At 40.0% G+C, this 26,750-nt stretch overlaps 1 pseudogene across 1 annotated transcript; it reads left to right on the top strand.

Moving 5' to 3' along the window:
- Positions 1 to 1,928: 1,928 nt before the first annotated feature.
- Positions 1,929 to 24,169, top strand: LOC310962038 (dihydropyrimidinase-related protein 5-like; annotated as a pseudogene). The gene is made up of 13 exons (XR_014593859.1): positions 1,929 to 1,973; positions 12,612 to 12,726; positions 13,828 to 13,977; positions 18,961 to 19,119; positions 20,302 to 20,481; positions 20,577 to 20,645; positions 21,087 to 21,131; positions 21,235 to 21,310; positions 21,433 to 21,589; positions 21,688 to 21,829; positions 22,177 to 22,319; positions 22,428 to 22,635; positions 23,806 to 24,169. The product of XR_014593859.1 is annotated as a dihydropyrimidinase-related protein 5-like (transcript).
- The last annotated feature ends 2,581 nt before the right edge of the window (positions 24,170 to 26,750 follow it).

Here is a 26,750-nt window from a genome sequence, read left to right as displayed (position 1 = left end):
AGAATGGATTGAAATATGTTAAAAACTTATTGCCACAAAATCCACTTTTACCAAAAGTGCTTACAAATGTTTGGGCACCTCTAATGGAGGATAAAAATGTTGCTAAATGTGTAAGGCCCTTTATTAGCAATAAGTTTTGTTGATTTATACTGCCTGCATGAAATTATCCAGTTCTCAACAAAAACAACTTCAAACCAACCATGTAAGTACAGTGCAATTATAAACACTAGTGTAACCAGTGCATTACATTCATCAAGTAGAAGCTTTGTGTCACAGTTAGTGCATTCAACCACGAAGGCACTACCAAAAAAGTGCAAGAATCATCAAATAGGCAACACTATAGAAAGAAGTTTATATCTATATAATGTATTTTATTGATTTGTGGATCAAGGTGCAGTGTGAACAGGTGAGTTTTCAGTGTGTAAAGGAAGATGTGTAGGGTTTCCGAAGCTGCCTGCCAGCCTCATGATGGATTAGGTCAGGGTGTAAATGGTCATTAGAAATGTCCAAATGCGTCTTGTAGTATTTGTCAAAATGGAGACCACTGATTAGGACAAAATGTGAATTAAATACTACAAGCAACAGCTAAAAATCACATCATGCACCTGTTGTATGTACCAGCTTAAATGTTCATTCTCAAATCATATTCAGTAGGTCGACAGAAATTATGTGGATGTTCATCTGCAGACAGTGAATTATTCATCAGTCGGCAACCGTAACGATCATCCTTCACACTGTTCTCACTTCTTTAATTCCCACCACAGCATCAGTCAGCCATGTTGCCAAGGAGGAGGGTCTCCATACTGTGGTCCTTCAGCCCCATATTGCTGCCTTCAAGTGCTCCTTGTAAACTTGTTTGAGTGGAAGCGCAGTATTCAAGTGCTCAGGGTCAGAAATGTGATGCAGCAGCAGAACAGAGAAAATAAAAGGTCACTATTTTCTATCAGGGATATAGGTTGATTAATGTTTTCATCAGTTTACTTCTGTGCAAATGAAGGATTATATATAAGAAACTCAATATTTTCTTCTTTTCTATGCAGGGTTAGTGGATGACATTCATTTCATTTAAAGCAATTTGAATTGTTTTCAAATTAGTTTGAAAAGAAAATACTATTATTATATTAATTTAATTATAAGATTATTTTAATGACTCCCTGTAGGAAATTCACATTACAGCAGTAAAAAGACTAAGGAGAAAAAAATATAAGTAACTATTTACTATGTAAAGAGTGTGGTCTATACCTAGTCTGTAAAGTGTCCTGAGATAACTTTTGTTATGATTTGGCACGATAAATAAAATTGAATTGAATTTAATATACATTATATACATGACTACACCATAGATTATATAAATGAATGGTATAAATATAAATGTGCAGAAAAATAATGAGTAGTGAGATTCTTATTGAGGTGGTAGATATACATATTAAGGGCTTTTAAAACAATACATTTATAGTCCACAAAACAATGTCACCACAAGGTCCAATGGTTGCTGTTCTTAATTATTATATATTAATCATAACACTACTGTGTCCAACTTTTAATCTAAATATATTTATCACAATAAATCTGATTAAAACAATGATTTGTTTTGGGGGATTTTGGATTTATCTGTACCTCACTTATTAGATTTGATCATTAATACCATAAAGAATTCGTGTTATAAACTCATCCTTCACTAACACCAGTATGTCCGACAGTCTTTGAAGGCAGCATAGTCTCTGCCCGCAGGAGACACGCCCCTGTCTACTGAGGAGAGGAGACCCCTCCGCCACACACATCTCGTCTCCTATTGGTCAGTGTTTCCGTTGCTCAGGTTCGGGAGGCTCCTGATTGGCTGCTGCTGGACTTGTCGGCATCGAAGCATCTGCGGCTCGCGCTGTGCCAGCTGTCTTCGAGCACTCGGCTAGTGCTGGGCAACGGTGAGAAGAAGCTCCGGCAGAGGAGGAACCTGAGACTCTGATGGAAAAAGGGTGAGAAACCAGAAAATAACGCAGAAAATGAAGATGTCAGGGGTTATTTCATGAAATGAAATAGTGGGTGAGAATAGTGGTAGGACTGAATCATCAACATTCATATTTTAGACCGTTTAAATGATTGATAATGTGTCGTTAACGTTAATAACTGCAGGGTTCTTCTGCCGTTAATAACCGTTTGTTTTCAGTTGGCGCATTAACGTTTAATATCAACAGAATATCGGAGTATTTTGTGTCTTATTTTACATTTTCAGTCACCCACTGATGCATTTCTCCCTCTACGTTTGAATGGAAATGAAGTCGTGCGAGCCTTTTTTTACTGTGATATTTTAAATTACAATGTATGGATTTTATATGACGTCGAAATATGAGGGAGATTTGTGTGTGTGTGTGTGTGTGTGTGTGTGTGTGCGTGCGTGCATGCCATCAGTGCAGTAAGGCTGTGTGTGTGTGTGTGTGTGTGTGCGTGTGCGTGTGTGTGTGTGTGTGCGTGTGTGTGTGTGTGTTGGCCGTTATGTAAGTCTGATCTTCGTTACTAGTTGTTTTCTACCAAATATATTGAGTCACAGTGATGATGAAGAGGAGGGTCTGAAGTCCTCATGCATTCAAACGAGCCTGCGGGTGTGTGTGTGTGTGTGTGTGTGTGTGGTTTGACAGGTGATTTGATCTCCTGTTTTAAGTCCTTTTCCCTTTTTTTTGCATGCAGACCTGCTCTGGTTTTGCGGGTCAGTCGGTTTTGAGGCTTTCTTATCACTTGGACCTGGAGGGGGGCTTTAGGAGGCTCCAGGGGTCCTTGGTGCAGCACAATGAATTGAATATATTAGACAGCATCCATAATTAGATGACGTAACCTGTTTGGCTTCACATGGTGAAGTGCATTAGGCTTGCATCTATGCATCTGCATTATCTTTTAGTCTGTAACGTCATGCATGTAATGAGGAAATATAAGCTTTAGTTATTTGGTAAATTGGCAGCGTAGTGGTGATCCAGTGAGTGAGCAAGGAGGTTTCTGGGTGGAGTTCTGCATGTTCTCCCCATAATAGCTGTGTGGGTTCCTCGGGCTGCTTCAGTTTCCTCCCACAGTCCAAAGACATGCAGCTTAGGCTTCTGTAATAGTGACTAAATTGTTATTATAGGTGGAAATGAATGGTGCCTTTTATGTACCACCTCTGACCCCTGCAACCCTGCAAATAATGGAGGTCAGGACATTAAATGACTTAAATTATCATTAAATGTCGGTCTTAGGTCTATTGATTAATCATTAAGTTGGGTAATTGGTTTAGCATATTCAAGTTATATACTGTATCTGTTATTTGTGGAAGAACTCAGATCCTTTGCAAAAAAGTAAAAGTCAAAATACCATAGTCTAAAAATACTACTATGAACAGGTATATCATAAGCAAATGTACTTTAAGTTTAAAACATATAGGGTCCTTTCAGTGTTACATAATTGTATATTATTCTGTTTTTACTTTCAAATGAATACAAATAAGAGCATTTTAATGGCCAATTTGAGATACTTTGTATACTTCTGGGTACATTAGTAATAAAGTACTGTATCATGTCATGTATGTATAAAATATGTTATTTATGTAAAAAGTAACTAGTAGGTTTCAAATAAGTGTAGTGAGTGAAAAGTATAATATGTCCCCTCTGAAATGCAGTGGAGTAGAACAGGACTGCAACTAACGATTATTTCATTAATCGGCCGTTTTGTTTTTCTAAAGCCCAAAGATGTTCAGTTTAATGTCCCCAAAGAAATTTCAGTCAAAAGCAACTGGACTTGGTTATTTGTCTAGGAAGACGTTTCACCTCTCATCCAAGAGGCTTCATCAGTTCATGTACGCATCTGACCAGGCTGTGACTGGTCCAGGACCAGGACCAGGCTGGGACTGGTCCAACTAACTGGTGTGAGATCCAGGTATTTAACCTCTCACAAGGCCGTTGATGTCACTGAAACTCTTTGTGCTCCAAGTGCCAACGCCCGTCGTTAGAGTGGCAGTCGTTGGTTTTGACTTTGTTAGTGCTCTATTGAGTCTGAACGACAGTCGTTAGAGTCACAGGAGGCCATTTGTGAATAGTATTTCTTTGAGGTTAGATTGTTGAATCTCCTAAAGGGATGAAAGGGCAGCATTGTACATTGGAGATAAGTGGTGTCTCAGACCTCCTCCTCTGTTTAGCGATGGTTTCTCTACTTTTACATAGATGGCTTCTTTTACTCCTCTTTAGTCATTCCGTATGTGGCTAGGGTATCAGAGAAACTCAGGAGGATCTTCAACAAACACTGCATCCCTGTGTATTTCACACCCAGTAACACACTCAGACAGAGACTAGTACATCCGAAGGACAGAACACCACACACACCCACAAAAGCAATCTGGTTTATGCTGTCCAATACAACGAGGAATTCAAAGATCTCTACATTGGAGAAACAAAACAACCACTGCATAAACGCATGGCCCAACACAGGAGAGCTACCTCCTCAGGCCTGGACTCTGCTGTCCACTTACATCTCAAGGAGAAAGCACACTCCCTTGATGACGGTCATTGGCACTTGGAGCACAAAGGGTTCCACTGACATCATCAGTCTTGTGAGAGGTTAAATACCTGGATCTCCACACCAGCTAGTCGGACCAGTCCCAGCCTGGTCCTGGTCCTGGACCAGTCCCAGCCTGGTCAGATGCGTACATGAACTGATGAAGCCTTCTTGGATGAGAGGTGAAACGACTTCCTAGACAAATAACCAAGTCCAGTTGCTTTTGACTGAAATTGCTTTGGGGATAACGACGACCTGGACAAATGAGAACATTCACAGGCTTCGGTTTAATATGTTAGAAAAACAGAGAGAAGCAGGAAATCTCCGTATTTAAGAGGCTGAAAGCAGCCATTTTCAAGTGAAAAATTTCCACAATGATTAATTGATAATCAAAATAGTTGGCCATTATTTTTCCGTTGATCAGCTCATTGTTTAGTTGATCAGTTTAGAAGAAGTATAAGTCACAGAAAATCAAAGACGAGTATGTCAGTATACTACTTTGTCTTAAATACAGTACTTGAGTGAATATAGGCTTCTTCTTAGTTACATTCCACCACTGAATTTCCACATATTTCAATCAACAAGAAAACAATGGCTTAGATCTTATTTCTATATTTGGAGTGAGACTTGATCACATAAAGTCCTGCGGTCAAATTCACAGAAATGTTTCAATGTGGTGGATGTAGATGGTGGTAGGATGGATGTGTAGGCCTAGGTATACTTTAAACCATCTCGGGATCATGTTCAATCAAAAAGGAGTATTAACTCACTTATACTAATAGATAATATTAATAACAAGTTTGTTCTGAAGTTTATATTTGGCCTGTGTGTAGCGCAGGGGAAAGGTCAAAGGTCAGACAGAAGGGGTGAGTGGAGTGTGACAAGAGAAAATGACCATAGACCTGACTTTCTTTCACAAAAATATGAAAATAGAGTGTGATAAAAGAGTGTGTGTAGAGAGAGAGAGAGAGAGAGAGAGAGAGAGAGAGAGAGAGAGAGAGATATTGCCCTAATCATCTGAGTGATGGCCTAGTTTTTGTGAATTCTGTTGTTGTTGACTATTTATCTGTGTGTGTGATTCACTAATGGCTTATTCATCCATGAACCTCCAGTAGCATCAACAACTCTTTAAACCTGTGTGTGTGTGTGTGTGTGTGTGTATGTGTTTGATGTCTATTCTTATCTCCAATCAGCTGTAAAGTTGTCTGATGCATGTTTGTTCTGGATTTTTAAATAGCTCGTGTCACACACACACACACACACACACACTGGTTCACACATATGCAAAAATAATGACACACGCATATTGACTCTAACACACAAATACACACTGTATAACGTCCCTCCCCGTGACGTTTACGCTCCAGATCAGGCAGGAGTCAGCAGCTGTCTACTCCTTCTTTCTTACTTACAACATGCATCGACACACACACACACACACACACACACACACACACACACACGCACACACATATTTCCATGCCACACATACAGCCTGCACTTGCTCAGGAACAGACATCTGAGGATGTCATCAGCTACTATGTCACATTTAAACTTTTTCTAATCATGCTGGCTTTTTCTGAAAATAGATATAACTTTTCTTGATCACAAGATGGATGTTTTAGTTTTTGATTCTGCTTTTCATTTTGTTTCTGACTGCGTCTTCCTCTGCTAAGAAGATTTAAATGAACTCATAATTAATTAGTTCCTTTTGTAGATGAGTTTATAGGCTAGTTTTCATTCAAGTTGCTTTTGTCCCTCTTAGTTTTAACCTTTATGGAAATGACTAATTTTAGGTTGTAGGACTAAAGGCATCTAAAGGATTCTCAAGAAAGCATTGAATTAAACACAAAATATGAGTTTTCCTGTGATAGAGAGAGAGGGAGAGAGAGAGAGATTATAGTTTTTTGCCATGGTAGATGTTTTCTGACCATAGTTTTGGTGATAGTCTGAATCCTCCATAAAAGAACCTGAATCCTTTTTCTTGTACATGTTGTTCATGATGTAAAAACAGTTAATACCTGAAACACGAGCGTCAGGTTTTCCATAGGAAACTGTGAAGTGGAGGTGTATTTGGTATGACCTTGAGAATGTGTCAATGTGACTTTGGGATTAAATCTGCCTGCTGTTCCTCATTCATTATTAATTAACACCCACATTACAAAAACTGTCTACATGGAGACAAGTCAGGGTGTGTCTCAGTGTTTCTAAGCCTCAGCATTATGTACAGTATGTTTGTGCACGTGAATCTACAGTGTGTGTGCGCGTGAGTGTGTGTGTGTGTGTGTGTGTGTGTGTGTGTGTGTGTGTGTGTGTGTGTGTGTGTGTGTGCGTGTGTGTGTGCGTGTGTGTGTGTGTGTGTGTGTGTGTGTGTGTGTGTGTGTGTGTGTGTGTGTGCGTGCGTGCACTGAAGCAGCTGGTCACAGGGTGAGTGAGAAATGCTGCCTGGTGTGTCACTGTTTGTATGTGTGTCTCTCTGTCTGTCCGTCAGTCATACCTTCTATGACACAGCAGAAAGTCAACACTGCACAGAAGAAGTGTAAAATAGATCTGTGCTTTTCAGCATGGTGCCCTTTGGAGTTTCAACTTTTGGATGCAGTTAGTTGAGCATGCAACGCTACAGATGTTCAAAAGTCATCTTCCCCTGTTTTTTTTTTGCCTCCCTTCCCTAAAAGTGCTTTTCAAAAATCATTAGTCCAAAGCTTTAGTGTGAATTTAGAAAAGTAACCTTAAAGCCTTTAGCATTAGTCACTTGTGCATTCACAGACACATTTGGTTGGTGTAAGGCAGTGATCTGAGCTCACTGACAAACCAACCCGACCTAGAGAACTAGATGCTCCACTCCTCATGACAAATCACATCACTTGGCATTACCTTACGTGCCTCAAACACCTCATGTTGCCTTATGTCCTGTAGCGTCTCCTCAGTCTCCTCATGTTGCCCCACATCACTTCATGTTGCCCCACTTTTTCTGAAAAAAATCTGTCTTTTTCCCAGGACGAATACACTTTGTTTTTGTTGAAGAAAAATGAAGAAGCAGAACAACACTACCACTGATTCACCTGGACAGATGTTGATTAGAGCCAACGCACCAAAACTTTAGTGATAATCCGCATTAGCCGGTGTCTGCGCCCACAATGTTCATCTGTAGCAGATTTCGCCATTCCACAGGCTTCACTGAAGCAAACCTTCAACCAGCTAAACTAGCTAACAGGGCTCAAAAACGATTGTATGTGCGTCTGTCTGTGAATATTAAAGGTGTCACTGTCCAGAGTGTTTATTATATAGGTTGACTTTAATTTCCTTTGGCTAACAGTCCTCACAGACACACAAAGCTCCCAGTGTACGGTCCACAAGTCTGTTTAGTCAGCGTTCCCATTCCCACTCACACAGTCAGTCAGCTGTGGGTTTGGATGGAGCTGACTGGAAAATAGTGACAACAGCTTCAGCCTTTAAAGATCAGTGATAGAGGTCAGGAGTTCATGTGGACATCTCTTTCTCGCTCTCTCTGTGTCAACTTCACTGTTATTCACTTTTTTTCCTACTCTTTTGCTCATGTGAACAATTACAAACTACTGTACTTTGGTGACATTTTTAACATGACCGGACAACAAGAACAGAACAAACACTTCATGACATTTGTCCAATGAATGTAAGTGATTGAATAATATCATTTAAAACATTTGTTATTATTTTGCTTTTGCCAAAAATAGTTTGAGTCTGTTATGTGTTGTTTTCATCTGGCAGTAACATCAAGATTTGATGCCAACAAAGCAGTCAATTGAGTACAATTGGCAGGATTTATTTATTGTGTAAGAGAAAAAGGGTGCAAACTATCCAGAAGCAGAATGTAGTATTAGAAATTAAAAAGCCAGCAGAAGTCAGTCAGTCCTTTGATTTAGCACCAGGACTTCAGTTCAGTTAAGTCTTGCTGCAGCAGCATCACCTACGAACATCCAGTGACAAAAATGTGCATGTCGAAGAAAGATCTACCTTTGTTTAAATATTCTGTAGTTTTGAAAGCAGAACATCAACATTTTAAAAAATGTAGGTAGAATATTTCACATATATTGTGTTAAATATCATATATACGTATATACGAGTATTTCCTTTCCTTTAGTCTAAAGAAATCAACTACTCTGTGGATATTCAACATAATAAAGAAACACCGCAGGAATGCAGTATTTAAACCTCAGTTAAGAATAGGCCAGAGTACAGCAATTTAAATATCATTCATGCTTAATTAATGAATTAATGGTCAGTCTTTTGTTTTGCCCACAGATTAAATGGATAGACCTCTGACATAAGAAACAAACAGCAGTGTGTGATATGAGTCAACAAAAACCTTTTAAACTACAGCGCTTTTAAAGTTTATCACTGTCCACAACAAAGAAGATAGTTACATTATACTGACTGGCCTGATAGGGGCGCTACAATTAAAGGCCAGAAGGTCAAACAAGGTTTATATTTGATTTGAGATGATACAAAGTAGGGAAGGAAACCATTCATTTATATACATCTCATTGTGTTGATTTTCTTTAATGACAAAGAGGTTCAACTGGCAAATCAGTCTTGGTGTTTTTATATGCTTCACCATACTAATACGTGTGTGTGTGTGTGTGTGTGTGTGTGTGTGTGTGTGTGTGTGTGTGTGTGTGTGTTTGTGTGTGTGTGTGTGTGTGTGTGTGTGTGTGTGTGTGTGTGTGTGTGTGTGTGTGTGTGTGTGTGTGTGTGTGTGTGTGTGTGTGTTTGTGTGTGTCTGAGTGTCTGAAGGCTTTTCCACTGAAAGCACTCCAGTTCCCATCTCCTGGGAAACCAATCTTTTATTCTGGCTGCCAGGCCTTTAGGGCACTGCTTTCCATACTGCAACCCCCCGTCACCACCACCATGTTTACCACGACGATCTCTCAATCTTTCATCTCTACACAGTCGCCCCCTTATACCCTTCCCCTATCAGTGGACTCATCTCTTTTTATGTCCATCCGTATTACTCTGCCTCTCTCTTGTTTAAGTTCTCAATCTCTTTTTCAGCCCTTCTTTGCCCCTCAATCTTCTCTGAGATCGACTTATCGAGTCTTATCTGCTTCACAAAATGATTTCTGTTTGGTGCTGAAGCGATAGGCTTATGTCTGCCTCAGAACAATGCCAGATAGTATGGATATTTTTCTTATTAATACTCTTACTCTTTAATAATTATGCATTTTAAACATCACTTGAAATTGAGCTTGATCCGCACCTCTGTGTTTAGAGCAATACATATTATCAGCACTGAGTTTAATATCATAGGGAAAAGACCTTTTATCTATTAGGCATACATGGAATATTTGATATAATTGTATTACTTAATAAGCAACTTAACCAACAGGAAAAGAGAAACAATAATGAAGTCCGTAAAGTGAGAGTTTTTCTCAACTTTCCTCCACATCTTTGGAACGTTTTTAGTGTCATGTGGTCGGGGGTACAAATGGCTCTCCTCATTATTCTGTTCACTGTTTTCTCTCTTCCCTCCTCTCTTCCCTCTCCCTCCTCTCTCTGTTCTCCTTCATCTCTTTGAGTGTGATTCTGTGTGACTGGGAGGCCATTGTGTCCTGCCACCAAACACATTTCATGCAACCATCCATGCAGAATACACACATGCACACAGAGGGATGCTTGTAGAAGAAGCTTTCAGTTTGTTGATCCCATTAGATTCGCTTTTTCCAGTCATCATTAGAAAGTACCACTAATCAGACCAATAGCACAAATACGCTTTTCATGTACAGTATACTTGTGTTTAGGCCACATACTGTATATTATTCTTATATTATCCTTGCATGTTTTACCAATAAATACTGCAATTCTCAGGAGCAGCTTTATTACTTTAATTATAAAACATGTAAACCTTTAAAAAAACAAATGAAACATCAGGAACCTGCATTTTAAAGAAGTCCATGGAAATGTCCAAAAGCATAAAAACTGAGTAAGATGTACTGTAACACGAACTGAAATTATCATTGCCAGGATATATCATTATCTTTTGTAAAGGACGGGGGCAGGAAACAGCTCACAGATACGGTACCACCGTGTGTGTGCTCATTTTGCAAAATACAGTAGAAATGGCTCAATCTAGGTTAATTAGATACAAGTTTTAAACAATGCCCTGTAGGAACATTAAATTCACCTTGATTTATATATTTTATAGGTATATATTATAACAAAGGGCAGAAAGAACAGCAATTATTATTCACTGTCGAATAATCTGCTGATTATTTTTTTCAATAAAATGTCAGGAAATATTGGAAATTGTCCATAAACGTTTTTTTAAAGCCCAAGTTGATTTCTTCAAATTCCTTGTTTTGTCCAGCCAAGAGTCCAATTATTATTATTATTGTTTTTTTGTTTGTTTTTTTACAAACTATTCAGTTTACTATCACATGAGAATCCTCACGTTGAAAAAGCTGGAAAAAGGTCTTGTTTGGAATATTTGCTTAAAAAATGACTTAATCTATTATCAAATTCAAATGATTTCAGCTGAATCAATTATAGCATGTCCGCCCTGTTCCCTCCCAATGGAAGTTTTATTTGAGCATCAATCTTTAGTAGGGACATTTCAAAAGCAAATTTAGTTGATATAAAACCCACCTTCTTCCTCTAGCCTGATTCACTTCATAAAGCTGGTGAGATAAGTGGGTTAGTTCTTCGTAGGTAAGTGAGCAGGACTCTTTCCATCAGTCCTTCCCCCAGATCCTCTGCTCGCCTCTTAATATTTCATGGACAGGGCTGACACACTAACAGCTTGGAGGAAGTTTTCTGTCTCCAAGGACAAAAAGATAGAGCTCTAACTCAGCAGAAAATACAAGATTGGTGCAATTACAGATGATTGTCCCTGCGTGCTGTTGAGTGAAAGCTTTTTCTTACAGGTTATACCCAACAAAGACTAGGAGACATATGAGACTTGGTACTCACCTTCTGGCCCCAACTCACCACTCAGGATGCTGCTCACTCTTCTGAATTCGTGCTGGTTGGCAGTGGCTTTAGATTTGTTGTGGCAGGCAGGACATTGAAAAGGATCTTTAGAAAGAATGGGTTCCTACAACTGATAGAGAGGTGTAAAGCCAGGCTTTCAAAACAAATGTTCCTCTTGATAATAGTACAATTTCCTTTTGACTTTTTTTATATTGAACACAAAAACAAAATGTCTCCAGTACGGTAGGCGCGGTTTACATCTGAAAGCATTTAGATGTTAATTAGGGCTTAATTATTAAACTCAATTTTATTAAAACCACAATATGGACTAGTGCAATATCCTAATCGCAGGAGTTGCAATATTTGCGTCAAAATACCATTTTGAATTAAGAATTATGGTGCTGCAGGGATGTCCTTACCTACACATTCTACAGATGTCTTAACATGATCATCTAAATATATTTTCCCATGAAAATTAAGATAATGATGGAAAAACTGCAATATCAGTCTAGATACTTAGGTATTCTAAAGTCCTGGTTGACATAACTACAGAAATGTCAACTAAGGTCTACTTAGTTGATTTTTCAGAAGCCTAAAACCTTGATTTTTTAGTTGGATTCCTGTTTCCCTCATAATTTCAGATCATCACAGAACAACAAAAAAATCTTCTTTCCTCTCTGTTAGTACTATTTTTGTTGGTCTGGCTTGATCCTTCCATCCACCTCTTTGTCAAATAAAAAAATAGTTTTAGTAGTTTTTTTTAGTTAGAATTGCTTTTGTCACCCAAGTCATCTTGATCTGTCTTCACTCAAACTGGCTCAATCTCCCTGTATTTGTATCTCTCACATGGGTGTCTTTTGTTGAAATCACATCATAACAGGGAATGACAGCCCATGCATTGGTTAACATGAGGTAAAATGTAATTTACTTTGTGAAGGAAATGCATTTGTGCACAGCAAACATTGCATAGTCTTGTGAAAGGAGTGTGCAGAATGCTTTCCAGTTGAGCTGACACTCAAACATGACAAATGAGCCATGCAACAGCGTATCCTCGGTTACTTTGTACCTGTACAGAACTCTGTGTCTGCACCATAATCTACACCTGTGTAATGTAATATTAATGTTAAATGCATTTGTTTTTGTTTCTCTGGCAGGACTTTGGCTGCTAACATGGGCACGATGCGTATTCTCATCAAGGGAGGGAAGGTGGTCAATGATGACTTCACCCACGAAGCAGATGTCTACATCGAGAACGGCATCATTCAGCAGGTAGACCACATTTATATACACATGCACTTTTACTCAAGTCCACATATTTAAGTGTATGCTACATCATTTATTTCTCTACACGCACACACACACACACACACTCACTTACTGTCCATTGTATCCCCAGCTGTTAGTGTGACTCATTTCGCAATAATAGAGTATGAAGAGAATGAACCGCTCACTGAACTCTGTGGCTCTACATGATGATAGTGAAAGCTATAATTAGCCCACAGAATGTTGTCATGGAAATAGGCATCAGTTCACGTGAAGAGGATGCATTTGATTCCGCTCAGCTGTACCCCCTACTAAAAAACTTCACTGCCATGGCAGCACGGGAGCTTTCTCCTACACTTTATTAATGTGTATTTCCATCATCAGCATTGTTTAAATGATCAGTGGGGTCAATGGGGGCCATCCTGTTTACAAATCAGGGTCTGTAGATGACTATTAAAGGGGTCCTTAGTGGTTTTAAGAAGATTCTGTACAGTGTCACCATGCTTAGATCAACAACACTAGATGCTAGGACTGTTGGAGAAACCTAATATATACGAATGCAAAAAAGGTTGTTTATTCTGATTTGCCAAAATTATTATTCATTTTCAGGGCACTAAACAGCTGAAAATGTACAACAAGAAAAAAATACTACTTATACACTGGCATTGTCAATGTACCACTGAACATTTAATATTTAAGCATGCAGGGGGGAGCAGCCAAAATGAGTCAAAAAATTATATAGAATGGTAATTTAGGATAGTGTGGTCACCTGAGACAAGACCATGATGCTCCAGCTATGGTAGCAGCTCTGTCATGACTTAGTACAGTACTTCATTTTGTGTTTCAACAGTTGTTGAGATATTTCAGTCTGAACCAAACCTAATAATCGGAATCAAGCACTTGCTGTAGCTGCGGAATAATGTGCCATGTGAAACCTGTCTTAACCAAAGAACCATTGATTAGCCCTCTTTAATATGACCACTCAGTCTGTGTTCACAGTTTAATGGACTCCATTAAAAGCACATTGACCGACACACCAATGTCCTTAATCGGCATGGAGACAGAACGCATATTAATAAAGTTGGATGCTCGTGCTCTCTGTGGCAGGTTGGAAAGGAACTGATGATCCCCGGCGGGGCTAAGGTGATTGACGCGACTGGAAAGCTGGTTTTGCCGGGTGGAATAGACACAAGCGTGCATATGGAGCAGACTTTCATGAACGCCACTATTCAGGAGGACTTCTACAGTGGGACAAAGGTACGCACACACACACACACACACACACACACACACACACACACACACACACACAGAACTTTGACAAGGTGCATCAGTATGCCTGTGATTAAACACATTTAGAAACCAGAGACAGCTGTCACACACACACACAGACATATTTTCTCACTCTCCGTCTTGTCTACACACAGATCTTCACCCTGCTTCATACGTTCATCAAGACTAATGATCACATGTGTTCTCACGGTGGTCCTATAGGAAGCAAACCCAAACAGCTGTCACTAGTTTCTGGTTGAATGCAAAGGCATCTCTTTTTACACACACAGCTGTTCAGTCTTCATCCATACTGGGTTTATGAGTTAATTTTCTATGGATGCTCTGCATGTTTTCCCCTGAGACTCAGAGCAGAGAGGAGGATTTAATAATTAATAATTCATAATTAAAAAGAAGGAGTGTAATTGTTGCCTGCAGTGATACATACTGGAGGACGTTGTGGGCTGTTTTTTGTTGTTGCCTGAAATGTTTTTTATTACTGGGGGGTGTAAGTCATGGACGACCACTGGGTGTATGAATGTGTGGCAATATCGAACATAATGTGAGCTGAAGCACAGATCCAACTCATTGACAGAAATCAATTCTGTAGCTTTGTCTAAAAACTATGTCTGACAATTCATCACAGTTACAGAATGATCATTGCCCCACTGGGCCCGAGAAGATGAGTGAGTTTTCTTTAACTGGAAAGGATCAAAAGTGTCCAAATAGTGCTTGGATTAATCTGGAGGTTTATATAGGAAAAGTAAGGCCTTTGTATTTTCCACATCCAAAAATGTACCAGTGGCAGTATTACACAAGCATAATCATGAATGTATCTTGTTTCTTACAAAAAGATAATGAGAAATAATTGATGTTCTGCGATAGTTGTAAAGTAAGCTTCTTACAATGTTCAGTTTTTAAAAGAAAAATTTTGCTCATACTGTGTATTTTGTATTCAATTAACAGGGACCATACACAGTATATGCATTGTTACATATGTGTAAGTCTGTGACACATGATGTATAAGTATATATGTTAACAGAATGCAGGCTTACATACAGTATATGTGATAAGTGAGTCATTTCAAAAGTCATTTATTCTCTTAACTCTTAATAAAAATATATGAAAAAATATTCAGTCCTACACGACACACGTTACCATCATCTGGACTAGATTGTGTCCCTGCAGGGACGCTGCAGTGTATCTAAGTGAAATGAGGTCTGAGTCTGAAGGAATGCCAACTGAAGTGGGGTGAGAGGAATTTGGGGAGATTGAATCGTCCATATGCCAGCTTTACCCCAGCAACCCCCAATCACCAACCCTACTCACTGACCCTGCTGCCATGGCAACTAACCCCCTCTCTTAGTGTGGAAATCAGAGGGAGCAAATGTGTGTGTGTGTGTATGTGTGTGTATGTGTGTGTGTGTGTGTGTGTGTGTGTGTGTGTGTGTGTGTGTGTGTGTGTGTGTGTGTGTGTGTGTGTGTGTGCACTCATGGCAGTATTGTGTGGTCTCTATGGTGACTGCGTTGCTGTAGACTCGTGCAATTGTGATGGACCCCAAAACTATTTCTCTCTGCATCCTCCTCCCTCCCTCACATCGTTTTGTAACAGTTTCCTCCCTCTTGTGCTTTCCTTCCTCCCTCCTGTCTTACCTCCCCTCCCCACTGTTCCCCTCCGGTACAGACTCACGCTGACCTGCAGCATGAGGACAATTTATATAACAGGATCGACTGGTAGTAGCGGTACTGCAGTGTAGAGAAAGACCTGTTTATACATGTGGTTGTGCATCTTGTATTGAGGTTTTGTGTGCAGATATTGAGCTGTATTGTATGTGCACTTAACATTGACGTTTCCCAGATATACACAACAGTAAAGTAGTTCTTCAAGTAGATGCTTTATGCAGTATATGGTAAAAAGTATTCACTTCAGCCATGCTTATTTAAACATCTAACAATGTTCCCACAAACCTTTGCAACTTTCCGTTATTTCAAAAATCTCCTTATAGACAGAAAGATGAGAGCTGATGAGCGTTTCAACTGAGTTGCCATCGGAATTGTTACATGTATTTTACATTTAGTACATAACTTGAAAAGCATTTATTGCATTTATATTTTGTCTTGATTAAATTGAAGCCTTTGCAACATCATTTAAACAATTTAAACTCCAAACTAAAACCTGAAACCTTCATGACACTACAGCATCATTTGAGCTAGAAACTAACAGAATACAGTATACTTTACAGACACTGTATCTGAAGTTTGAGTCAGTCTTTGAAGTGCAGTACTGATCAAGGATATCCATCAAATAAGAGTTTCAGATGGACTGCCCTCGATCACATCTGGTATGTTCATAAAGAACAAATTTTCAGCTGAATTAGCAGACCAGCTCTGTATCTCTCCAAGCATGCACTGCAGAGATCATTTAAATGTCTCTGCAGGAAGGAGAGGCAGAGGGAGGTGAGGAGGAGGAGGAGGAGGATGGTATGAAAGGTGTTCAGCTGTAATGTGAGGTATGAGACGTGCAGATAGAGGCTGATCACAGAGCTGCAGTGGTAATCTGTCTGACACTGATAGCCTCTCCTAGAGCCCGACATACAAAGATCCTCTCATCCCCTCAGATCCGTCATGTCTCACCCACACTCTCTCCCCCTCTCTGTCTATTTTACTTTCTTTTCAGGAGATTATCTTCACAGTAGGGGTCGGGTGTCTTTAATAGAGTGGGGGATTCATGATAAAACACTGTTTGGGGTTTATGTGTCACCATCCACTTTAGCTGCACTTTCAATGATCACTAATATGTTTAAGGAACCAAAGGGGGGAGTACAGCATGTCAGGTTTACTGTGACTTTAAACCATGTAGATGATGGTGTAGTGTGTTAACAGGATATGTAACAGAATCAGCTAAATCATATGTATAGAAATGTCTGTTTTGTTACATTATGGTCCATGATCTAAATACAATAAATATATGTTTCTGTCAGCTTTATGATAAATGCCACATGTTTTCTTAACCTTCACTCCAGCTACAACCTAATGTGTGAAAATCATTTAAGAGAGATATAATGGCTGGTGACATTCATCACAACACACGGTTAATGTTTTTATTAACACATCATGTATATCTCAAGTAGTAAGTAAAATTACGTAAAGTGAAATCCACCTCCACATGATAAAGCCTATTTTTGTATGCTCCTGCATGAATTACGGTAAATACTTGACAAATGAAAAGTATTTACTCATTTTATGAAGAGGCTAAGTCCTCGCCACAGTGGCCCAGGTTCAATTTCGACCCACAGCCCTTGTCTGCATTTCCTCCCTCCTCTCTCTCTCTCTCTCTCTCGCGCGCCCCTTTCCTGTCTACCTTCAGTTTTTGAAATGAATATAAACGTTCAAGGATCAGAACATAAAATGCGTTCAAATTATTTAAATATGGCTGTAATGCAGTTCAGCTGCTGTTTTTTTTGACATTGCAATAGGAGCGATAGACATCTGGTCTAGGCTGGTTTCTACATGTTATGATTCAGCTCAGCAACACCAGTTACAAACTGTTTCATCAGAACAAAGCCGACTGATACGAAATGCCTGTCACTGATGATTTGGTACTTCTTTGTTCTCTTTAGCAGATTTGTAATGTAGAACAGTCTAAAATTGGATGATTATTTGGTGACTAGTTACAGATGCAGCCTAAAAAGAGGATATGGGACAGGATGAAAGACCCTTCAGACAGTTTCTTTATTCCAGCTTGGCAGAGAAAAGTCTGCTACTGGCCTCTGCAATACTCACACTGATGAAAATGTACAAATATAATGTTCAGTATATCCTACATGCTTACAACCACGACTTTCTCTCGTCTCTTACGCTGTTTCTTTCTCTTTTTCTGCTCGTACAAGCCCTCGGCAGTAAATCTTAATTAAGGCCATGCAGACAGACTCTTTCTCACACACACACACACACACACACACACACACACACACACACACACACAAACACTGACAATGATCAATGATACTTAATACACACATATATGCAGAGACTTTCGATGCTGACGCTGCAGATGATTCGGACTGGTAACTATGGTAATAGGAACCCTGATAGCTTGTTGGCTGATGGAGCTGTCACTCAATAGCACATAACCCGGCCCCTGTCTGCAACATGTCTGGAGTGTGGGGGAGCGACCCAACGCTGACGCATAAACCAGGGTTGCGTTCACATTTAGTCACAATTCATTCAGGTTGTGTTGTAGAAATGACGGAGGATTCATTTTTATTAATTTTTATATGAGCTGAAAATGCATGGAAGAAAGTCTGCGGGGACAGGGCACCGTTAAAAAAGCAATGTTTTTACCTCACCGTTTCATATTATTGCCTGTTTTCTCATCACCGGTGCAATATCTCGCTTAGACTCTGTTGGAAGATATTGAAAGTGTGACTGTCAGTGCAGTTTTGGATGGAGGATGATGAAGAAGAAGAGGAGGAGGGTGGGGACATGCGACAGGCATGGCTGAGCAGTATCTGTTGTCATGGCTACACAAAAGGGCATTTACCATTCAGCCGACTGAGACGAGTTAGACCACTCCCTTCACTTCATCAGTCTTCCATCTTTCCTCTCTCTTTTCTGTGTCCACTCTAACTTCCTCCCGTTTATTCATCTGTCCTTTCGTCTTCTTCTTCTAGAGGAAGAGAGAAAAGAAATGCTACACGTTTACAATAATGTTATGTACATTTTTAATAGTCAAGTTAGTCTTTGTGCATCATCTGTATTTATATAAAATCAATTCTCACAACTAGTAACAAACAGACTTTATGATGATGAGAAAACAGTTCATGAGGAAGGACTATTGTCACAAGGATCAACAGTGTCTTTGTGCTTCACAGTGGTATCATTGTTCTCGCCTCTAATCAGTCTCTCTTTTCGCTTCCTCTGTCTCCATCCTTCCTTCCTCACCTCTCCTCACCCCCTCACCTCACCCAGGCCGCTCTGATGGGTGGTACCACCATGGTGATGGCTCTGGTCCTGCCTGAACAACACTGCTCCCTGCTGGATGCCTACGAGAGCTGCCGAGCTCTGGCCGATGCCAAGGCGTGCTGCGACTACGCTCTGCATGTCGGGGTGACTTGGTGGGGATCGAAGGTAAGACTCAAAGAGCGCTCATCGTGTGAGAGTTCCAGGACAAGAGAACAGCAGGAAACATTTATATCTTCTTCTTTTATTTACAGATATCTATCTTTGCTGTTTTGCTCCTCAAGCTTTTATCCTCGTGAATGAATTATAAAGCAGCCAAACCATTTTCATTAATGGGGGAAATGTGTATTGACCTAGATTATACCATACATGAACTAGGTTAACACACATGCTCACTGGGCACATTAGGCAGATTGTATGAGTCAACGTGCCTCGTTCAGCCTTTGGCTTTACTATCTGTGCTGTATCATCTGCTGACTTTGTGCATGTGCCACATCTTATTATACACAGTTAAATGTTCAATTCCAGAAAATCTATCTGTTAACATCATTGTAATACCATGATGTACTGGCAATAGCAAACAGCCAGGTATTAAGTGTTATTGGCTTTGTCAGTTAATCTGGTAGTTGTTCTCAATTAACTGTTTAATTATTTGGTGTTTAAAACATCAGAAAATAAAATTACCAGAGTCCAAAATTACGTTTTCAAATGCCTTGTTTTGTTCGCCCAAATCCCAAAGATATCCAGTTTACAATAATTCAATGATGTGTTACTGATCTTTTATAAGACTCTGCCACTGTTTATAATAGCTCACACTTATAACTTGACTAATAACACTTCTGTCAGCACTTAATACTATGATATTACTTTAGTATTGTTTCAGCAGCTATGGAAATAAGAAAACTACATTGTTGTTTTCAGGAAAAATGTTTTATCCTACAGACTTTGACTTTGTGTTAAAAGATACTACAATAAAGAACTTTAAATTACCACCTGAAGCTTTATTTTAGTTTATAGTTTTGTAATACTTCAAATGAAGGAGTATTCTCGTTTAATGCAGTATATTTAGAGTACTGTATCTTCTTTTAAACATCATATAGTTTCTGTTTACTGCATTCTGAGTGAATTAAATAGATGGGGAATGTGGGACTGTGATAATCACCAGAGTGGATGCAATGTGATCTCATTGTGGCTGCTCTCCAAGCTCATTTCATGCCCCATATAACAGACACACTCACACAGTTTCTAATTCCCTCCATACCAACATTCACACTGGCTGATGCTCTTCACTGTCTGCACATACAGACCAAAGCTTTCTCCTTGACCCCCTGACCTTTGCCCTGTGATCAGGTGCGAAGTGAGATGGAGACCCTGGTGAGGGAGCATGGCGTGAACTCTTTCCAGATGTTCATGGCCTACAAAGATACGATGATGCTGAGGGACTCGGAGCTCTACCAGACTCTGCAGACCTGTAAAGACATCGGGGCCATCGCTCGAGTCCACGCTGAGAACGGAGAGCTCGTGGCAGAGGTGCACGCCAAATAACCACACATATGTTCCTCCATGTTTTCATGTTAATAAGAGATGTTCAGCACAGTGAAAACACTTTTTTTGCCGATTGTTAGGGGGCCAAAGAGGCTCTGGATTTGGGCATCAGTGGACCAGAAGGTATTGAAATCAGTCGACCAGAGGAGGTAAACTTAAATCAGTTCTTAACGCTCAGTTATTCTTCTTTTATATATTGTCCAGTTAAAGTTACACAAATAGAAATTAGTATGGGCTTTTAGCATTTATTTTTCTTTTTGTATCCTTAAAACCTTCATAAAAATATATCAAAGGTTATTAAAGTTATTGTTTTCATTACAATGAAAATTAGAAAAGGAAACTGGGAGCCTGATTTTGATAAAACTTAAAGGGATGATGATGAGTTCTGCTGCTCAATTTGGCATTTAAAAACGTTCGATGGAGATGCTCTTATTAAATGTAAAAAATCTAATTTTAAAAGGATTCAACTATAAAGTTGATAAACTTTCCTAACTCCCATAAGGATAAAAACGCAGACCATCACCACACACATATTGTGGTTTCTTTGGATAGAAGTTAATGATTAAAGTTCTCTGTCTTATTTTCTATAGCTGGAGTCAGAGGCTACTCACAGAGCTGTCACCATCGCTAACAGGGTAAACAGATGCAAAACTACATTTTAATATCCATTCTGTGTGCGTGTTTCTGTATCTGTATATGTGTCACTGCTTAAATCAATGAATGCATTTGTGATTGCAGGCTCACTGCCCGATCTACCTGGTGAATGTGTCCAGTATGTCTGCTGGAGACATGATTGCTGCTGCTAAGATGCAAGGTGAGCTGAATTTGAAACATACTGGCATGACGATTTTGACACTAGTGATGATATCAAAATAGATGAAGACGATATTTTTGTTATAAAACCACTTTTTTTTTCTTTTGTTTCTGTCTCTGCAGGTAAGGTGGTCCATGCAGAGACCACAGTAGGTCACGCTGTGCTGAACGGGATGCAGTATTACCACCAGGACTGGGCTCATGCTGCCGCCCATGTCATTGTCCCTCCTCTCCGTCTCGACCCTAACACACCCGGATACCTCATGGGCCTGCTTGGCAAGTATGTTTTCATGAATGTGCAACTAGAATGTAGTACTCACATGAAAGATTTTTTATCATACGGGTCAAGGATTGGTAACATGCGTATTCTGTTTCCAGTGACACTCTGAGTGTGGTAGCATCAGAGCACCGTCCATTTAACATCAAGCAGAAAGCTTTGGGCAAGGAGGATTTCACAAAGATCCCTCATGGAATGGCTGGAGTCCAGGACAGGATGAGTGTTATTTGGGAGAGGGGAGTGGTAGGTATACGAACAGACACACACACACACACACACACACACACACACGTAAGCAAGTTTGTGTGTATTATGTAACATGCATCTTAGTGAGAGTAACAGGAAGACCCTTGTCCATCACTTCAGGTTTTGTTGCAAAACAGCAGGTTCAACTACTTTCACAATATAATGTTATAGCCTCATAGAGTTTAATTATAAAACGCAGTAAAATTCCCAACACTTAGTATGACCATTTCAAATTTTATTTATGATATTCCAATCCTCTGACATTAACTAAAAATCACAGTTTAATATCAAAAAATCTTAGTTGTATTTTTCCTTATGTGTTGTCCATCCATTGATACCTGCAGGTTACAGGAAAAATGGATGAGAATCGTTTTGTGGCAGTGACGAGCTCTAACGCTGCAAAGATCTACAACCTGTACCCACGGAAGGGTCGCATCATCCCTGGAGCTGATGCTGATTTGGTGGTCTGGGACCCGGACGCAACGAGGTAAACAGTCATCTTTACAACATGACGATGTGGCCCACAAACACAGATTACTCGTGATTATTGTTTGATTTTGTGCCGAACAAACACACTGCTGTTCTGTCTGTGCAGGACGATCTCTGTGAGCACTCAGGTGCAGGGCGGAGACACCAACCTGTACGAGGGGATGCGCTGTCACGGTGTTCCCCTGGTCACCATCAGCCGAGGACGTTTGGTGTGTGAGAACGGTGTGTTCATGTGTGCCGAGGGATCCGGGAAGTTCTACCCTCAGCGCACCTTCCCTGACTACCTCTACAAGAAGATGGTGCAGAGAGAAAAGGTGGGCTCACTTTCATTCACTCTGATCGCTTTATAAAGTCTGAATCAAAATCTGTTACAGTTTAAGTTTCTCAAAAAGTAGTTTTGACACCAGGACCCGTGTTGTGCTTTGCTGCATCAACTGACAGCCAACTTGCTGCAAACACACCCATCCTACTGTGTTAAACTGCACTGATTTGACAGTTTATATAAAGGATTTAATGCTGCTGCTCTGTCTGTACGCTGACTCTGTAGTTCTGCTGCTGCCGTCTGCAACACTCTCCTTTCTGCCCTGTTTAAGCTACACTGATGGTTTGTACAGCTAACTTATGGGAAATACTTTTCTATGCTTTCTGCATTTCATACATTTCTTGTTGTTTATGCGCATATTATAAATGTGTCTTGTGTGATGTGCTACATCATAGTCTGTGATAGTGAAATTATCTTTTTACTGCAGTTTTGTCTTTTCTTCTGTGTTATGATCACTGTTATGTATCACGTTTGAAGTAAAGCTATTTAGTGTTTCAAGCAGAAATGCAACACATTCGGGAGCATACAGACAGAATTTCTGGGTCATTTAAACTGGTCCGCTCCCTTAAAAAAATATGGATATTTTTCTGTCTGTAAAAGCCAAAAACTATGAACTTTAGACATCTCTTAGATTAGAAACGAAAAGATGTTGTCATCTCCATTTGCAACTCATGATGTTATTAATAGGACTATTATTATTGTATCTATTACTAAATGCCCTCTCGAGCCAAGAACACAAGATGATAAAGTTGGTGTTTCCACTTTCCTTCATGAAGAGGACAGTTCAGTTTTAGAACCAATTTTACTTCGAATAGCCTGATAAATAGTTAAAAATCTTTGAACCTTCGGGGCGGCTGGTGGCTCAGTGGTTAGAGCAGTTGCTCCATGTAAAGAGGCTGAAGGTCCTCAAGGTTCGGTTCGACTCCGACCTGCAGCCCTTTGCTGCATGTCTCCCTCTCTCTCTCTCTCTCTCTCTCTCTCTCTCCCCCCATTTTCCTGTCTGTCCTTGGAAACTGCCAAAAAAATAATCTGTAAATATTTTTGAACCTTAATTTAACCAGGAGAGTCCTGTTTCTTTTTTAAGGGAGACCTGGCCAAGACTGGCAGCAGCAGCAAAAATACAAATACTCTTAACTTAACCCTTCGTCCCTTTCTGTTTCAGACTCAGGCTTATAAAGGGGTTGACAGGGATCCCTACTCTGGTGATGTGGCCAAGGTGGCAAACACTATGAAGAAGGAGCTCGGTTTGGGCCCCATAGACGGAGAGGCGGCCAACAAAGCCTGCCCTCGTTCGCACCAGGGAGTCAGAGACCTCCACGAGTCCTCTTTTAGCCTCTCAGGTAGGCTGGAATAAAGCTAATAACATTGCAGTTCTTTATTAAAAACCTTCATAACTATTGTTTTGGTGATTTTTTTCATGTTTTTATGTTTTCCTCTCAGGGTCTCAGGTCGATGACCACATCCCGAAGAGGTCCTCGGCCCGGATCCTGGCCCCTCCCGGCGGTCGCTCCAGTGGTATCTGGTAATCGCTGCGGCCGGAGCTTCACCCGTCCGAGTCTCCTTGTTTTGTATAATTCTGCGCAACCAGGAAAACTGCACTGATTTTTAATCACAGGATTAAAGTTAAGAGAGGATAATAAATTGTCTGTGATTGGTGAAGACGTAACTGACGATCAGTGATCTGCCAAAGTGACTCTTACAAATCTAATTTGTGTCTTAATTGGAGTGACTTATCTGAATAATTACACAAGAGTGAAGGGCTATCTAGGAATTCAAATGTTTTGCCAAATTCAAGCTGATCATACTGACAAAGTCTGCTCATTATCACCCTGCTCGTATCCCGCGAAGAAACACAAACTAAACAAACTGTGAAAGATCAAAACCAGTACAGTTTTTGATGGTTTGACCTGAAGTGATGTCGACTGAATTATTTAAAAAATAGTAGAACTGGATTCAGTTAAATATCTATTACACCCCTGCCCCACACACACACTCACACGTGCACATACAGTTCACTGTAGACACCATAGCTTTAGACTCATATGAAGATGTGTGTGGATACTGTTTGTGATTAAACACCCACTGTGCTCGGCTTACTGCTGCACTGTGGGTTCCTCTTACAGTGTTTTTATTTCCATTGGGTGAACTGTGCTGTGTGGTGATGAAATCCTGCTGCTTCAAACACTGTGTGATTTTACAACTACACTCTCTAAATAGAGATCCTCTCTATCTTTATATTTTCACTGCCTCTGCCTGAAACAACACTCATATATCCCGGAAACATCCTGCCTCACCTGCAGCGTAGCAGGGTCTATAGACTGAGTTACAGAAGTATGCACCCTCTGGGATGAACTGGGATAATAACTGGTGCCATTATTGACCCTGCAACAGCTAAATGTAGTCATTTCTGTCATGGAAATGTGGTATCCATAGACCTTGGAGAGTAGAAGACTGAAGGAAAGTCAGTTTTTTAGAGGAAGGATGAAGAGTTACTGATTTAAAGATCACCATGGGGATGACAGTAAGAAAAAGCTTTCTGGTACTTTGCTGCTGATAATACCGCACATTAGAATAATGCTCGACGTAATTTACATCAATACAGTTGAATGCAGTGCCTTCTCTTCCACTGGAGAGATCAAGGGCCACCAAGGGCCCCGTTTATCAAAATGTGAAGAAAACAAGCATAAATCTGGGCGTGATTAACTGCTGATAGGCATAAGAATGATTGAATTCAATTCAAATGAGCATGAACAGGCTCGTTTACATAAAGAAAAAGTAACCTCAATATCAGCGTATACGAAGCGTTTGAGTGTCTTCATTGTTTTGATTTCACAGCCCACCACTTTCCTGTTTGGGTTCACTCTCGCTGCTCTGTTTCCAGCAGTAGAGCTCTCATTAACTCATCATGCCCTGCTCTTCCAGTACCAGCAGACAGGCGGTTACAATCAGGAGCTGGTGGAGGCCAAAAGAGTCATCAAGTCTCCATGAATGCAGCTTTAAGCTTTTAGATGGACTATTGACTATTTGAAGGACTATTTATTGTGGAAAAATGCAGCAACTTCGAAAGAAAAGGACAGTGTCAGCTGGGAAAAGATAGATGGATAATCCTATATATAAATTGCCCAATAGTAGATATGTGCGCCTGCCAATAGGGGGCTTGTTACACACCCATGAACATTAGTACTTTCAAACGTTTGTACAGTACGTCATTAAGCACAAGAAGAATCTAATAAATCTGATTCTCTGCGCTGGAAATGAGCGTTTGCACAGTTTACGTACAAAAGCGTAGGTACACACAGTTGATAAATGGGGCCTCCAATTGCGCACAGATGCCTCCAAAAGTAAAGGCCGCAATTATTTCTGTTTTATTGTTGGGTCTCAGTAGCATCTCCTGGACCGTATTTTGAAAGTTACCGTGCAGTTGGTGGGGAAACAAAAAGGGATTTATTGTTATTAGAGCAGTGATCTCCACAGAGCAGAAAGATTGAGCTGCACAGTCTGAAGAAAACCACTGATCCTCTCACCTCCTGATGATGTCTCATTCCTGCCTATCAGTATTATATTTATACATGATCACGTCTTCTCGTCTGTGAACTGTTATGTTTAGGATGTTTGTTTTTGTTTTTTTAGCTGAAAGGATAAATGTGCCAATGTGAATCACCCGTGCGACACCCAGACACCCATGCATGAAGAGCACCACATGGAGACGGGGAAGTGAAATCCCTCCACTGGCTCACGACAACTGGTGCTGTTTTTTTACTATTACCTATAACAACGTGATTTTATTGTTGGATGGTTATGTTGTTTTTGAAGGCACTGTGACTGGTCGGTGGCTGTGTGTGTGTTTGTAGATTCTTGTTGTGTTGGACAGTGAAACCTGTTGAATCTGTAAGTGGCTGCTTGTTTCTTACCACACGAATAACGGTAAAAGATTAAAACTTTAAAAAAAAAACTCTTGATTCCTATGTGTCACTTTATATTTCTGAAAGTTTTCTGCTCACAGTTGTATTATGTAATAGAAACATTTACAGATTACCAAAATATTAATTAAGGAAGTGATTTTGTGTAATAGAAAAAGCGTAACACAATAAAAACCTCTCATACTCA

Source organism: Echiichthys vipera (genome assembly GCF_963691815.1).
Source record: "Echiichthys vipera genome assembly, chromosome: 19".
NCBI lineage: Eukaryota > Metazoa > Chordata > Actinopteri > Perciformes > Trachinidae > Echiichthys > Echiichthys vipera.
The sequence above is the reverse complement of the archived record's forward strand: the minus strand, read 5'-3'. Positions and strand labels throughout refer to the sequence as shown.